General features: G+C 23.3%; 1 long non-coding RNA gene across 1 annotated transcript; it reads right to left on the bottom strand.

The window, feature by feature from the left end:
• Nucleotides 1–11,355: 11,355 nt before the first annotated feature.
• LOC132920944 (uncharacterized) lies at nt 11,356–12,666 on the bottom strand. Its single transcript, XR_009660808.1, has 4 exons — nt 12,627–12,666; nt 12,359–12,385; nt 12,152–12,181; nt 11,356–11,409 (listed from the first exon to the last, which is right to left on the bottom strand). It is a non-coding gene; the product is annotated as an uncharacterized LOC132920944 (long non-coding RNA).
• Between the last annotated feature and the right edge of the window lie 6,347 nt (nt 12,667–19,013).

The raw sequence follows: 19,013 nt of genomic DNA, 5'->3' as shown, positions 1-19,013 counted from the left end.
GTACTTGGTATACACATTATACACATGCAATTATATTGGTTTATTTTAGATTTATAAAATTTAAATTAATATGTTAATAGTATCACTCACTGGTACGTGCACAAAACTGTGATGGAGTCAGTGGTTTTTCTTTAAATTAAACAAAAACAAAGAACATAACAATTTTGGTTGAGTATATTTCTTTGTATTTTATTGTATTGTTTAGTTGCAATTAAGTTATTATTATTGTTGTTATCGTTATACAACACAATTTTATAATATGATTACCACAGTGAATACTATAAATATTTATTTGCAGCATTCATAATATAAAAAAATTACATAAAGAATCATATTTATTAGTAATTACCTACTTACCACAATCATATTTTATTTTCCTATTTTCTTCGAAGAATGCAAATGTATATACTAAAAATTATATTTATGATGTCAAACATGTACTGTAATTAATATTATAACCAAATTATAAGTGTGATTCCTTTAACATCCTTATCGCAATATTGAGAAACATTCAAGATTGAATCTTAAAAATGCTAATTATATTATAATTTCTGCAATTTTGATCAACACATGCAAGATATCGTTATAAGAAATGGCCCAGCAGTTACATTTCTATTCATTACAATTAGTGGTGCAATAAAAGATCTAATATAAAAATATAACTATTTTTTTCAACTTGATACATACTATGTATAAGCTAATTGCTTACAAAACAAAAGTAATATATTTACAAATCATTACATTAAAATGACTAATAAACAATAATTTGAAATTTGAAGATCTTATTTCTTCTCAAGACACTCATTTGTTTATAATTCGAACCAAAACTAATTATTTACAAACAAAATTACCATCTTTAAATACCATTTCAAATATTAACAAGGGCGAGAAAAATATTGAAAACTATATTTGTTTACAGGGAAGGAGTAGTGGTGAAAAGTAACTTGTTTTGATTTGTTTCGTGCTACCTTTACTCTTATTGCAGCCTAGTCGTTAGGCAGCTGCGGTAGAAGTAATATTTATACATATTCTTATATAAAAGTTGTATTACAAGGTAGATTTATTAAATTATTGAGACTTAATTTTCACCGAATTTTAATGATCTCGAAATCTCTCCAAACATCAAGAAGAATCTTATTATTTCGTTAAATTGTCCGGAATTTATTAGTGTAGATAATCATTCAAATAATATATCATAACTCCTATTCGGTTAAGTTTATTTAATTTACGTAAGTTTACGTCTAGATAATATATTGCCTAGTTCCCGCATACATCCCATTTTTATTCAAGAAAAATTAATATATTGAATATGACTATTCTTTTATAATCATATATATTCTTTTTGGATCAGAAATCTTATTAAAGTCATCACTTCATCATTACAATAATCGGAAATAAAACGATAATGAATGTGTATAATATATTATTATGTATTGACTTATTTGGCATTACAGGCCAAGGGGAAAAGGATCAAAAAATTAATTGGTAACAAATATTTAACGTCGCAGTTCACGATAGTAAATTTAAAAACTTACCTTTAAATGTATGATCAGGAGCGAGTTGTTTTAAATGAATTTCAAATGCATTACGATCTTCTATTTTATTACAATTATTACCCATACACGTAATTTACCACACAATTTATGAAACAAAAATATTATTATAACGTATAATGTATCATAAACATATTTTATAAATCAATAATAATTCAACTAACTGTATTTTGTTAGTATACAATTTTATTAATACTGCAACATTTTCTAATATCTTAAAACGTCATTAAGATATGTTTTATATCAAAAAAACTGTTTACAGTATATCTAATATACTTTTAATATTTAGAGATTATTAAATTACTCACTATACCGGATTGAATAACAATAGTTTATAAATCCAACGATATCTATATGAATAATATAATACAACATATTATATTATATTATTTGTAAAGATTTGATTTTATCATAGGTTGTATGCGACTTTGTTGAAAGGTGTAAATTAAATAAAAATTAGTAAAGAAGCATTACAAAAAGTTTTTTTTCTATTTTATCAAGATTTTAAAAAAAGTTATTAAAAAACTTGAACTGACAACACTTCGTCATTATAAAAAATAGTTGAACCAAAGTAATTGGTAATATGAACTTCAACATACCTGTAAACCCAGCATAATTTAATTCATCTGTTAGTCACATATACCAAATTAATAATTATAATAATATATCAACATACAATTTATTGAAAGGATTGATTTATGAAAATTGTTATCAAATAAATACTAAAATAAAAAATATATCAGTTAATTTCAAATTGCATTATCGAACTACTAGTGAATTAATGTTATTAGAGAAAAAAAGTTGTTCGAAAGAAGAAGTAAAATTAAATAAATATAGTTGGATATTATTACATGATAAACATAAACTTATAAATTAATATCATAAGATATGCTATGCGTGAAAAATTTAGCTGCTTTATCATGGCTATATTTTATTAATAAATTTTAATAATATGTATTATTTACTAATATGACTCTCTTACGTAAACATTCTAAAAAAAGGAATATAATATTAATCAGTTAAAATTAAGACATTAAAAAGTGATGAATGTCTACAAATGACAATTATTACTTACACATTAAGGCTGTTGAACGCGGGTCGTTTTTTCGTCGTTTTTCGTGCATTTAGATCAATAAGCGGAAAAAAAATTACCCAGTAACAAATGTCCGATATTAATTTTGAAAACATATTTAAATTCCTTATTCTTTTTTCTAAGTTATGTAGGAAATGGATTTTAAATTATTTTTTTTTTAGTAACACTAAAGTAAGGTGAATTTTGAAAAAAAAAATTATATAGAAATATATTTCATTTGTTACTATACTAAATAAACAATACAAAAAATCGAAAATCCATTTCCTACATAAACTTTTTTATCGCAAAATTTAGTGACGTGTGACTGCGCGTATATACGTTACTGATTTCCAAGAATCTTAGCCGTAGTTTATCATTGATTACATAAAGTGTTGGGGAACACACACACACTAATGATCAGTCACAACACACACAGTTACACATCACTCACGATGGATATCGAATATTGCTAAACACAACCCCTTAAAAATGGTTCGCTTTCAACAGCCTTAAATATAATATAATAATAATAGAAAATGTTACTATTTTCGTGTTGGATAAATTTAATGGACAAATTTACAGAATGCTATTGTGTTCTATTCGTCGATGTATTGGTTTAATGATGATAGATTATTAAGTATTATTCGAGCTTTAACGTATTAAGCCATTTGATGTGCTATGTTTTATTTTAGCGTAACTTTGTATTATATATTATCAGATATTAATGCTGATACTGATTCTTTTTATTGATGGGACAGACAAGAGTTGGATTAGTGTGACATATTCTTACTCAAGTTATGTATAAGTTCTTTCTCTCCTATTTTGATAAATTAGTCTAAACTTCGTATTTCTGATATTTTACCATTAATTTGTGTTGAATAATATTTTTAAGATTTATGAAATACAAAACAAATAAATGTATCTCATATTTTAAATAAAAGTGTTTTTTTTTTTTTTAACATATATAAATATCATTAATTATAAATAAGTACCTATAATATATTTGTAACGAAATGTAAAAATGCGATTGATTTTGGTATTTATCATTAACTTTTATTTTAATATTTTACATTATATTCTTTTAAATCCCGTGAGGATTTACCCATTGCGATATCTCCTGAAATAACGGAGATATAATAATTTTGATTTTTGAATAACTTTCACAGGGACAAGAACTTCAAATATTTGATGTTTTAATTTATTTTAATGTTTTGGTATAAAAGTTAAAAAAAATATATTTTTTTATTTAATTATTTTCAAAAAAATTAAAGATTGCCATTTTGTAGAGTTTATTTTTCTAAAAATATTGACGTTTGAACATTTTTATTTCATTTATCTCCTGATAACGGAGGTCTGTAACGCATCCGGTTACTAAAAAAGAAATTGACAAATTAATTTGTATTATTCTTATTTAAATTTCCATTAATTGAATTTGTCACTGTAAACATTGTTAGTAATATTAAAATAATTAATAAAGAAAAATAATACTTTAAATTTCTATTTTTTTTAAATATTGACTAACAATTTTATAATATAATAATAAATATACTGAATATACATACTTATCATATTTTAATTTAAATATAAAAATATTGTTATTTATTACAAATGTAATACCTTCATTATTAAGACCAATACAGCTTTTAATAAATATTACAATTATGAATATTAGTAAAACTTTATTAGAAATCATAGTTACAGTTTAGTAGACAATCACAAATAACAAACCGATATTTTGCAAGAATAGAACATAATATTATTTTTCGAATAAGTAAAATGTAAACCTTTGGTGTTTATTTGTTAACACCTAAGTTATCCAACCATACAAAGCCGCTATAAAAATGTTATAGGTACTGTATCATTGTTTCTTCTAGGACCCATATGAACAAATAAGGTATAGATAAAAATAATATAACCTTATGTTTCAGTGGAATAAACACGTACCAACGGTATTGAAGTTATCAAAAACCTTTCGTTTGCACTAAGTTATTTTAAATTCTGAAAAAGCGGATATATGTATTTATTGAATTTATCCTGTTTTTTTTCTAACAAATGTTGATAAAAAATTATTCGCTGAATTCAAATTCTTACCAATTAAATGCAAGATTCTACAACAGTTATTCTTATATGTTATATTTACACAAAGAATATTAAAAACACATTGAATTTTATCTTGACATATTTTTTTTTTTTTTTGCAAGAGTACCTACACCACGAGTTTTCGATGAAATGCTATGATTTTAAAAATGGGGTTGGCCTTAGGTGTACATTTGAATCTAATCTTTGCTAAAGATTCCCGGCGACTATTTGTATAATTGGGAAAAAGCAAACAAAAAATTAAGGGAAAACGAAAGCGATACGATAACATAAACATTTTTACTCGTCAAAGTGTTTATTCGTGTTTATCAGTTTTTTAGTTATAGATGCTTATTTTGTTGTATAATACTAAAGCAATTTAATCTGGTACTATTGTTCATTTTAAATTCATAAAAATAAAAATAAATATGACATAAAAGTTACGATTACGGATTAATAGTACTTATTATATCGATATTTAAATATTATATAACTTTAATCATTGGATATATTCACAAAAATACGTACACTCGCTCATGACACTTAAAAACCCGAGTAGATGATGGAAGTATTCCGATTGCATCCCTAAAACAAAGTATTGAAAAGGTTTTTTAGATTATTCTTTATCAATAATATGCACCGCAAAATAGACTCTATGTACAAAGGAAGCATTATACTTATAAGCATTATAAACGTTCTCACGTTTTTTTTACTAATGTATTTTTTATATTTACTATGCAGTCCGCACTACATCATTTTGTATTGTTTTAGAATAAGAATGGAAATTGTGAGTTTAAATGGAATAATAAATTTAATTGATTATGATTTTAGATTTACAACGAGCTATGAATAAATAGATTTTACAAAGATGTTATGTTAAACACTTTTTGTCCAACGACATTGTACTAAAACTAAAAATTATCTTAAATTAATTTTGTTATATAATATTGTAAAAGTTCATCATAATTGAAACTTATATTCAAATAATATTTTTATTAACATTTTGATAAAGACAGTTGACATTTTTATCTGTCATCAGTGTTGTTCGATTTTTTAATATTTTAAAAGTCCAAACTTCTGATTCATGCTGACCCGTTTTGATTTACATTAGTTTTAACTGTAATTTATAATTTGTTATTTTGTGTAGTTCCTACCTATAATAACTACCTATTTATTATTCACGTGATCGTATCTATTTTATTAATCTTTTCTTAATTAATAATAATAATAATAATACTGAAAATGTATGTGTTTAAACATTTAGTATAATGTTTAGAACTTAAACGGATGGACGAATGTATAAAAATTTTTATTATATTTCGTGTTTAAATATATATATTATAAATTAAAATACTTATATTTGATTCGACTTTGGGGGTAATTTTTGGTAGCAATTTGAATCTAATTGGTATACTAGAAAACAGTGGCGTGCTCACGGGGGGAATCAGGGTGTCATTTATCAAACCACTCTAAGACATGTTGATAGACATATATATTAATAATATGATATTAGTATAGGAACTTTTTTGATTTATCTAATTTAAATTTAAATAATAACACTATTACTCAGAGTAGTCTTCACAAAATTCTGCAGGAGTGTTTGGAATTTCTGTAGATGAATAAAAAATAAATATTGTATTCAATTAGGACTTAAGTTAATTTTTTTTACTTGCTACATATTATTAAAAGAAAAATAATATATTATTATACAAGTACGCACATATATTATAATACAATAACTAAGGTGAATACCAAAAATAGTTTATTAAAAATATCCAATGAAGAATATTTTACTTTTTACTTACCATTATCGTCAAAGAATAAATCTGTATTTTCTAAAACATATTCGTCATAAAATTAATCATAGTATTGTTAAATCTATTATTTTTTAATTTTGCAGGTTAACACACATGCAATATATCATATTATTACAAAAAATTGCCCAAAAGATTTTATTTTAGTATTATTGAAATAAACACACATTATTGACAAAAGAAACCGAATTATCAATATTCTTTTGATTTATAAATTTTAAAATCCATGTTGTTCAAAAAAGGTGACGATAATATGTAAATGTATAGCAAGGTCCTGCCAATTGGGAATACGGATCACAAAGGAATGGAATTTCTTCTGAATAAAAAGATTATTCTAGAAAATCCCAATCTCTAGAATAATTAATTATCCCTATTAATTTCCTGCCTGTCCATTTATATTCGTCTTCAATAAATTAGTAATAACTATTGATACTTAAATCTTCTTCCTTCATTAAAAAACTTATGCTAGTCATCAATTATTGAACATAAACTTATTTGATGATGTAAAACCTGTAATTGACTCAAGGTGAAAAGAATAATTAAAATTTTTAATACATCTGAATATCTGAAACTAAAATCCATATTTCACATTAATAAGCCATGTAAAAACATACCTCCGTATTCTTTAGAACCATCAGCAGTTTTTAGTTGACTTTGAAATGCTTCAAGATTTTCTACGATCGGTAGAGAATTTTTATGACAATCATTTGCACAAATTTATTATCACACGGTGTATATAATGTAGGTAAATACATACCATATTCCTTTGCAAAACAGTAGTTTATAAATCCTCTAAAACCTATACAAATAATAAATCACACGTTAATGTTATATTAAATACTGCTTAGTCTACAGTGTACAATTAATAGGTACTAATTGATAAATTAGATACAACTATTAAATAGTTTTTACTATTTTAAAAAGGTATTTTTAACTCAACTGACAATATTGTAATATTAACCAACGTTTGTTGATATTTTAAATTTAAACATACTTACTCAAAAACTCAGCTTCATTTAATTCCACTGTTAGTTATAAAAAACATCTTTAAAATACATTATTACCAAACATAAAATACATTGAAAGGAATAATAAAATGTTATCAAACAAATAGTAAGCTAAAAATAGTTATAGATTTTTGTCAATTTTAACTAATGAAATATTGTAATTTAATGACAACAAAAAATAAATAATATGTATGTTTTTAGTGGTTTCGTTCAAAATCAAAACCAAAAAAAAGGTTTAACACCTTGAAAACATTTCAAAATATGTATAAAAAGCAGTCGCTTTGTCATGGCCAAGTTCTATTAATAAAATATAATACATATTATTTAATAATTTTACGTCTCTTACTTCAGCAACGCCTAGTAACTGTAAAATATTTTATAAATGACAATTTATTTGTGATGAATGTCATTGAATGACCGTCACGTACCTATATAATATATAATAATAGTATAATTTTTTTTAAATAACTATTAATTCAGTGATCTAAATAAGAGTTGTATCCTTTTAAACATAATGATTATTGTTGAAAAATGTACAGTTGTTGGGTTAAATGTATCTCATAGTCATAGAGACATTTACAGAAAATGATACAGCTCACAAATTGAAATATAGGTGCCAATTGTCTGAATATTATTGGCCAACATTTATCTCATCAAGATTTTTGTTATATTTCAGAAAATGTGTTAAATATATATTTTTTACCATTAAAAATTTCTGAATGTTGTTGACTATGAATACGTATATATTAGGATTGAATAAATCAATAATGATTATTGTAATGACATTGTATTAAAAAATGACACCGATTAAAATTTATAAATATAATATGAATAGTATTTATGTTTAAAAAGCTTCTAACTTTATTTGACTTAATTCAATTTTTATTAAAACCGAAACAATCGAATAAGGAAAATTACATTTTTAATTTACATATTTATCTTGAATATATTAATAATTTTCATATTTCTATTTAAATAAAATAAATATTGTTAGTTATTACCGTCATCGATACCTATACAACTATCAGAATATATAATATCAGAATTAATGTTACTACGAATTTATAATAAGTAACCATTGTTATTTATGAAATAGCTAAAAATAACGAACAGATATTGTACAAGCATAAAACTTAAGAGTTATCAGAGTATGTTAAATCTAAAACTTTGGTGTTTCATTGTTATTCATAATTTATTCATAATTCATGTACGAAGATTTGCTATTAAAATAATATTATACTAAACCATTGTTTGTTCTCAGATCCATATGAACAAATAATTAATAAATTACACGTATACATGTAATGGTTCACTGAAATAGACACGAACCAGACCGTAAATCATTTGAGTATCGCACCTGTGACAAAATATCGTAAATCGTTTACGCACCAGAAGCCTACTATCGTTTGTACGTGTCCGGTTTATCTGCAGCATATAATCGTACATCGAATAATATAATAATAATAATAATCAATCTATATAAAAATCAAAAATCAATTTAATTAATGGCGCATTACAATAATAGAACGTCTCGACAAATATCCGTTTCAGAACAAACAAGAACAAACGAAGAACAATCGAAACTTTAATTACTATATAATTATTCATATACAATATATTATATACATAAATTGGTTATTTAATTCAAATAAGTTTCATAAATGAAAAACAACTGTAATAAATGTTTGTTATCAATAAACGGAAATAGGAGCATTAGGAACTAATATGCAATATAATAGATGAAATAATGAATCGAAAGTCATAACGGTTATCATTCTGTGAAAAGTACCGATGTAACGAGATATTTTTGTATTCGTAACTTTTATGTACCTGTAACGATAGTAACGATTTCAGGAAAGTAACGAAAAATCCCATCACTATAGTCGAAAGCCCAGGGTTTGGTTTAAAAAATTCAAAGGTGTGGGTGCAAGGGAATTATACCTCTTCTGAGCACCAACCGTCGTAGCCGTGTCATTTGTATACACCTTTTTTTCAGTTCTATTGTTAAATAATATTGATACTCAAATAAGTCTACAAAACAGTCCATGCACAAACGATGTATTACCCAAAAATCAAACGATGTAGAACTGCCTTACAAAAAAGGTCTACAAAATTAACAACAGTGAGGCGTAAACGCCATAAGCGGGCGCCATAGAATTTCACGTGAGCCTTATCGGAGGTAGCTTTTTTGCATACGATTGCGCGCACTATATTATATATTTTTTTACTTGTAAACAACGTTGCCAAATATACAGGTTTATGGTAAATCCATACTATACTTTAGTGGATCATTTATTATACTTATTATTATCAATACCAGACAAACCTCCCATCACTAAGAAGTAGTTGATTATATTTTAGATCATACTTTTATAATGGTTCAGAACAGTTCTATAGTAGAATTTATGAAATATTAATTATTTTACTACATGTTGTAACCATGGACGTAGATCATGTTAAAATTACAACCAAATCACATTTCCCCTGTTGCGCATCCTAAACTTTCCGGAATATATACCGTTGACGACTAAACAATATAATTACTTCCTTTATTACAATCAATAATTTTAAATTTAATTGACTATATTGTTATTGTATAAAAATATATCTGTTAATTGGTTAGCAGTTGATTGGGCTAAGTATATTTGGACGATAATTTGTTGGCCAATACTTTGTTCGTTCATTGATAATTCATCATCGTCATTAATTCTTTCTCCTCAAACAACTTTTAATAATTTTTTTCATATTTAAAAATATATTTTATTAAATAAATGTTAATACATTTTATTTATTAACTATTATATTTGAATTAATATCATAAATTAATAAGTTAAAAATAACGATTTAAACGTGGAACATAAATAGTTGCTTACAATACGATAGAATTTATTTAGTGAATTATTCTTAACATTATATATTAAAAATAATAATAAAATACCATAGATAATATTAATTATTTCATTAGCAACATTTCAGTACAACTAGGTTCTGTAGATTACTCTGATAAGTGCTTGTGCTTAAGGTAAACTGTTTGTTTGAACTTCGGTAGAAGGTTGATATTTTTGTTTGCAAAAATATGATACTCTCGGAAATTTTGTAGCTATAAAAAATATTAAAAAATAAGATTACATAAAATGATTTTGTTACGCCAATATGAATTTTCAATTTTTTAGCTGTTTGTATTAGTTTTCTGAATTAATAAATTAAATAAACACCAAATCACGATTGTAAAAACGAATAATTGATAAAACAATAAACATTTTAATTTTATCTGCTGTCATACTCTAATTAAAAATATATTAATACTAGACATATTACTATCGAACATTTTTATTGTCAATTATTATTTCTTTCACGTGTATATATAAAACTAAATTTGATTTAATGGTTGGTTAATGTCTATGTATCATACTATGAAATATAAACTAATGTATGAGTATATTTATATAGCTGTGTGTTAATAGGGATCGATAAAGCAATTCAAAGAGATTCTTTATAATTCTAAATTATTACAGCGACGGTGAACAGTCAATACAACGCTTATATCCGAGTGCAAATTAAAGAGAAACGGTTGTTATAAGGAAGAATTCATCGAAGTAACCTCGTATTCTGATTCCGACAGAATTTCATACATGTTGATATTTAATGTGATACGTTGTTTACATCCTTAAATGATTATTCGTGGTTATTTGTTTTGTATTTGGTTGTATTTTGTTGTCTAATAGTAAGATAATCTAATCTGTTACTATTGTTCATTTTACAACATTCAAAAAATTGTAAATAAATATTACATCACTATAAACATTAGATATTTTCACAAGAATACGTACATTCGCTCTTTTTATTTATTAACTCGAGGTGATAATCGTAGTATTTCCGTTGAATACCTATAACAAAGTATTGAACAATTTTTTTTTTGGATTATCCTTTAACAATAATATGCACTGCAAAATAGTATCTAGGTACAAGGTAGGTATACTTATAAGCAATATAAACGTTCTCACTGATTTATTAATTATATGTACATTGCACAACATCATTCTGTGTTAAGAATCAGAATGGGAATAGTGGAGATAAATAGTATAATAAATTTAATATATTTTGATTTTGGATTTAGAACGAACTATGAACCAATAGATTTTAAGAAGATGTTTAGTTACACACTTTTTTTTTATGCTATGTTCCTAAAACTACTTCAATCTTCAATTTTAAAATTGAGTAAAATATGGTAAAACAATTTATATAGTTGTTACATTGAGGAAAGGGTTATCTATATATCATAATTCATAGTTCTCCAAACGATTTCTAGTTTAATTTTTTTTGTTTTATTATATTGTAATACAAAAAAAGGTTCGTTATAATTGAAACTTAAATTAAAATAATTTTTTTTATTTAATGTAGCACTAGTTATGCTATTATTTCTAAAGACAGTTGAAATTCAAAAAGTTAATATAAATAAATTATAAAATACTAAAACTCAGTCAATATGATAAGCATTTCATCAAAAATCTATGAAAAAGTCAATCAATATATTTGTATATTTATAATCTATTTTCTTATACTATGAGTAATGTTTTATAAGATTTATACATTTCAGTAAACTGATTTAATATATATCTAAAATATTACTTGAAAATGACTCCATAATTTCTTGAAAATCTGTATTAATAAGTTATATAGATTATTAAACGTGTTACTATGAACTATAATATTATTTTAATCCTATCCCTTTATATAGTTATTAATTATTATGAACTATAAAAACTACCTAAATAGAGTAATTACAATAAATAAATTATATCATAAATGAAACTTAGGTAGTTATTTTATTATTACCTTTTAAATATTGGAACCAATAAGGTACTAGAAAATAAATAAAGAAACTGATATTGTTACAATTAATTAATTACTAGTTTTAGATTAATGTCTAAATCTATTTAGTTCTAAGATTCAAAATACTAAGATTTACATGTACCTATAAGAAAAAATGTTATACTAATTTATAATTTTTTTTACTGCAGCTACACAATTAATTAAAATAGTAGCTGTTAAAATCCACTTCAACAAAGCACTTACTATATTTCAAGCTTTAATCTTCACTTACCCAATTGTTCATAGTTCAAATAGTCTCCGAGTCTGTAAGCTACAAACATACTACCATTATTTTTCAATATTATATAGATTATAAAAAAGTATTCTGTCTAATTTATCTATTTATTTCGAGTTGCCAATAGTTGCGAATATTAGTTTTTTGTAGGCAATGGCAAATCTTTATTTTAACAAAAATATTTACTTAAAAAATATTGATTAAATTTAGAAACTGATTATTTATTGTCTTGTACGTACCCAATTTATATGATTTAATGATATTTTCATATGGATCTTTCGCTAATTAATATATAATAATAATATTAATTTAGGTACTTTATTTTATTTTATTTTGATATTAGTTTATTATGTCCCTTGTCTATAACATGAAGATTTAAAATGTAATTACCTATGGTGTTATATTCATAGACTAGTTCTTAAAATCAATAAATTAACGAGTATACGGGAGAAATTGTTTTTCTTCAAAAAATAAAATACTGCATTCCACCATTGTCCTATTTCATCTACCTTCGCAAACTATTAAACTAATTTGATAAAAAGAGACTAAAATATATGTTGTTTATAATAGCAATCATTGACAACAACTGAGTTAAAACTAATGTTAAACCAATGTTTCTTTTAATACTAAAATTAACTTTTAAAAACTCGATAATGAGTTTCATCAAAACATAATTATTCCTAATTATAAAAGTAGCACTTTCAACGTACCAAACGTACTTTTTTTTTTATATAAATATGATTATTTTCATAGATAAATGTAATGAATTTTAAAACCATCAACTAGAAATATCATTCGAAATCTTTATTTATTTATATAATAATTATTCAATTCAATTTAAATACCATAAAAAAATTAAAACTGGTTATATCAAATAGGTTAAACAATTGTATTGAGTTATATTTAGATCTGTATCTTATTTGTTAAAAACTAAAATTTGATACCTAAGTATTATTATACTTACAATAAAATTTTTCTTCTATCGTAACTGTTGACAATATTATGGTTTTAGAATTTTTATCGTTCACACAAACAAAGTAAATGCTTTACAAACTTTAATACAGATAAAAATTTTAACAATACAACACTATGTTTTAATACTTAAAACTTTGTTCAAAATAATGAACTTTGTAACTCATAAAAATTGAAGATATTAAGATATTTTTTATAATCATCCAAAACATTGACTTATACTATTAAACAGTTCCTAGTTATAAAAATAGCAATTTTACGTACTAACGTACTTGATGTACTTATTTTTATTTAAATATGATTATTTTCATAGATAATGTAATACATTGGAAAATCATCGGAATTATGATTTTAAATCTGTATTTATTTATATTATTAACTTAAATACCTTTAAATTTAAAAAAATGAAAACAATGGTTTATACAAGATGTTTACACGTAAACTCATTTGCCATATTCTACATATATAATTATATTTTTACGAATACGATTCAAAGTTTAACATTAATATGTGTAATATCAAATTAACATAATATGTATTATAAATGTTTGACAATGTCCCTGGTTATAACTATTTTATTGAATTATACCTAAACATTTTATTTGTATACAACTGAAATTTTAAACATAGATATTATTATACTTACCTTTTTCTTTTGTCTTATCTGTTGATAATAAAATGATTTTAAAATCAATAGAATTATCGTTCACATAAAAAAAGTTAATGATTTACAAAATTTAATATAGATAACAATTTTAACAATACAATATTACGATTTAACACCTAAAAATACGTTCAAAATAATGGACTTTGTAATTCACAAAAATTGAAGATAACATGAAATAATGTATAATCTTCCAAAAATTGCCTAATACAAGTAAATGAAATGTACATTAACCAACAGTTAGGTTAAAAATAGGTAAAAATAAAATACTGCATTCCTCTATTGTCCTTTTTCAACCACCTTCCCAAATTATTAAAATTAATTTAATGTGTGAAACTAATGTTAAACTAATGTTTCTATCTAATATTAAACTTAACTTTTAAAAACTCGTAAACGAATTTCACCGAAACATAATTCCTTATTATAAAAGTAGCACTTTGGACATACCGGATGTACTTTTTTTTATAGAAATATGATTATTTTCATAGATAAATGTCATAAATTTTAAAATAATAATCTAGAAATATTATTTTAAATCTATGTTTACCAATATTATTATTACTATATTCAATTTAATTATTAAAAAATGAAAACACAGGTTTATACAAGATGTTTACACGTTATCTCACTTGCAATTACACAATTAATTATTATATTTTTACGTAGGAATAATTAAAGTTTAGTATCAATATATTGTGTAGTATATTAACATGATATTAAAAAGTTTGCTACCGTACCTGGTTATAACAATTTCATTGAGTTAACTTAAATATTTTATTTGTAACATACTAAAATTTGATACTTAAATATTTTTATACTTACATTCGATGCGTTTAGTTATCTTATCTGTTGATAATATAATTATTTTAGAATTTTTATCGTTCACACAAAGTAAATGCTTTACAAACTTTAATATAGAAAACAATGTTAACAATACAAAACTATGTTTTAATACCTAAAAGTTTGTTCAAAATAATGAACTTTGTAACTCATATAAGTTGAAGATATTATGAAATTATGTATAACCTTCCACAACATTGACTTATAAATGTAAATGAAATGTACATTAACCAATAGTTTTTGCATCATTACAACCAGCCCACAAAAGGTTTTTTGCTACAATTTTTAATGTGGTTGTATTACACTTACAATGAAACTTATTACATAATAATTCTTCAAAATCCCTATTAGTAAAGGATATATAATATGTACTGATGCATTTCATAACTTATAACTGCTGCTAATTTTATCTGAGAATTATATTAATATTATTAAGCTTAATACTCAATTTATGCAATTTTATGAATTTTATTTTATATTATACATTCAATGTCATCTGATGTATATAGATTTTTATTATATTAATAAAATTATATTATTATTATAGATTTTCAAACAATAATAAGAAAACTTAAAAGAATTTTCCAATTATTGCTGATAAGGCTTAACTATATTTAATGTAATATTGGTGATCTTACCTGTACAATCTAAAAGTATCAAACAATTATAAATTAATCTAATATTTTTAAGATTGTATTCGATTAAAATTATATTTATAGAACGAAAGAACAAAATCATTTTTAAATATTTTTTTTTTAAATAACTATTGGGTAATTTTATAATTATTAAATATATTGAATATTATTTGATTGAGGTTAATTTATAATTTAACTGGATAATTCACCTACGTAAAATTGGATACTATTCCCGGTGTATTTCGAGAGTATTTCTGGTAGTCATAATGAATAAATTGAAAGCATTGAATGAGTGTCTGGTTATCAATCAGCGGTTGTTACATTAGATCTGGCATGATAATTTAACGGTGATATATTTATTTTGATAAGAAACCAAAAGACATGAGGAGGGTTATTTTAAAGTAAAAAAGTGTAATTCTGAAGAAAGTTTAAGTGTATAATTAAAAATGTAAATTCTATCAAAATATATTAAAACTTATGAAATGTTGTGATAATTTAAATCATTTGATACTTATATATTATTACACAAATAAAGTATGATTTCAAAGTTAGGTATGACTTGGAGTTTAAGCTGTTGATAATTGTTAATTTCAGACTTAAGGTTAGGTCTTCAATAGTCGACAAAACAACAATATATTACAGTATTAAATACAAATATGATTAAAATATTAATGAATTAATTTGTATGTAAAAAAACTATAATATAATTTTAAGTATACAATATTTATGTGAGCTTACCTTTAACATCTGCAAATGTTTAAACATACTTGATTGATAAGTATAATAAATCAAAAGCTATTCATATTTAAAATACAATACAATAATTTGATATACGTTATTTTCCTAACAAATAAATATACAGTTATTTAGTTAACTATATTTTCAATAAACATATTATATTTTCGTAATTTAACAAGTCATATGCCCGCGATATCAATATAATCTCCAAAATTATATGAAATTCTGACATCCAGAATAGTGGCTGGTTATGTGGATATTTGTATTTATAATTTCATAATAATATTATTATATGCTGATAAATATAAAGGATCCATTAGGGTCTTGCCTATGGTCATTTATTATGTTCATGAATAAAATTAAGCTCCTACTAGCTCGAAACGGTTTTTGTCTCGTCATTATGTTATTTGTTATAGACTTGTAGTATAACTGTATTGAGTCAGTATAAGTATAAGACTATAACAGTTATACTTATAATTTAAAAATCATTTTCTGTTCATAAGCTTTTAATTTTATCTTTAAATGTCGCCAATTAACATCATATTAAAATAATAAATATGATTAAAAAATGTATTATAAATTATTATAATTATATTATTATATAATTTAATAACTTAATATGCTAAATAATAAAATTCCTCCTTATGAGGTTCCTCAAAATTTAAATACCATGAAGCTATTCGAATAAATTACAATGAAAAACTTAAATAAACATACAAAAAACAAAAGATTATATTATAATCATTACAAATTTAAAATATTTTGGAAAAGTAAAAATACAATATTATAGTCCATATTATATTATGACTTAATGTCAGTAAGTATAAAGGTTTCAAATAATAAAAAAGAATTTAAACGCAATAACAAGATTCATGCTATAAATGAAAAAAAAAATCACAACCATATATTTTAAAATTGATATTAATCATATATTTTGTCTAAACTTTAAATAAACCTATCAAAAACAGTAGATTATAAAATCATTACAAATTCAAAATATTTTGAAAAAGTAAAATTATAATATTTAATTCCATATTAAATTATGACTTAATGTTACATCAATGCACTTCATTAAAAATGCACACCTCTATTATAAAATAGAAGATGGTTTTTATTTTTGTATTTATAAGGGATTCAGCCATGCTATGCTATCTATATTGTCACCATAACTTGTATTCTAATATCTGATACACTCTGATAACTTAAAAATTTCCGAATTATTTGCATGAACATTAAAATAAAGTGTATACTGATATACAGTATATACAATATACATCTACCGTGGTTATGTATTAACCATTATATTGTTAAGTGTACTGATCAATGATGACGTAAATAATTATAAAATGTGTGGTCTCACCTTTGAAAATACAACCCATATAAACAGAATCAAATATTTAATAATATTTTTTAACAAAATATTAATATTAATGCTTCTAAAATTGGTGTAAATTTTAATTTTAATGACTAATTTATGATACATTGCTTTAACTTAAAATTTTCCAAATTATTTGCATGAATATTAAATAAAAGTTTATACTAATATGCAGTATGCATCTATCATGGTTATGTATTAACCACTTTGTTGATAAGTGTAGTGATGAAGGTTGATATAAATAATTATCAAATTTTTGGTCTTACCTTTGAAAAGACCAGCTATATAAAAATATTCAAATATTTAATAATAATTATTAATAAAATAAATGATTTTTTCGTATTACAACCTTATACATTTGGTGTAAATTTTAATTTTAATAACAAATCTCTGATAAATTATTAAAGGGATTCGGCCATGCTATCTATATCGTCTATATCTATAACTTGTATTCTAATATCTGATACACTCTGATAACTTAAAAAAAATAAAATGTGTGGTCTTACCTTCGAAAATAATACCTATATAAATAGAATCAAATATTTAATAATAATTTTTAACAAAATATTAATATTAATGCTTCTAAAAGTGGCGTAAATTTTAATTTTAATGTCTTATAGTTAATTAGGTCAAAATAATATAAATATTATGTATTCAATATAACTCCAGAAAATATATTCAGAAATGTTCATCCTAATATTATATATATTTTCCCTAGTCATAGTTTATATGACATGATTATTTAAATAAAAATATATTTAGATATAATTGTCATAAAATTCCTTATTATGTACCTATAGTTAATATTAAAGATACACTCATTACAATAGTTCTCTTAAAATTATACTAAAGAAAAAGCATCTCTCAACATCTGATAATTAATAAATATAAATATTTGATTTTTGATTATAATCTAATGGTTTGTTATAAATACAAATAATTAGGTCCAATAGGTATTCCTAATAAATAAATAATTTTATTTTAAAGTTATATGATATTACAAGATTATATATTTTTAGTAGGTAATAATTGTAAATTATAACGATGCTATTTCTAGGTAGGCTTTGCCCCTACACTACTAGAATTGATAACAAAACCTAAGCAACCCCCCCCCCCCTAGTTGATGCTATAACTCTAAGGCATGTCAATAAACATATTAT

The sequence above is a fragment of the Rhopalosiphum padi genome, chromosome 2, assembly GCF_020882245.1.
Source record: "Rhopalosiphum padi isolate XX-2018 chromosome 2, ASM2088224v1, whole genome shotgun sequence".
Taxonomy (NCBI): Eukaryota; Metazoa; Arthropoda; class Insecta; order Hemiptera; family Aphididae; genus Rhopalosiphum; species Rhopalosiphum padi.
This window is presented reverse-complemented; position numbering and strand designations above follow the sequence as displayed.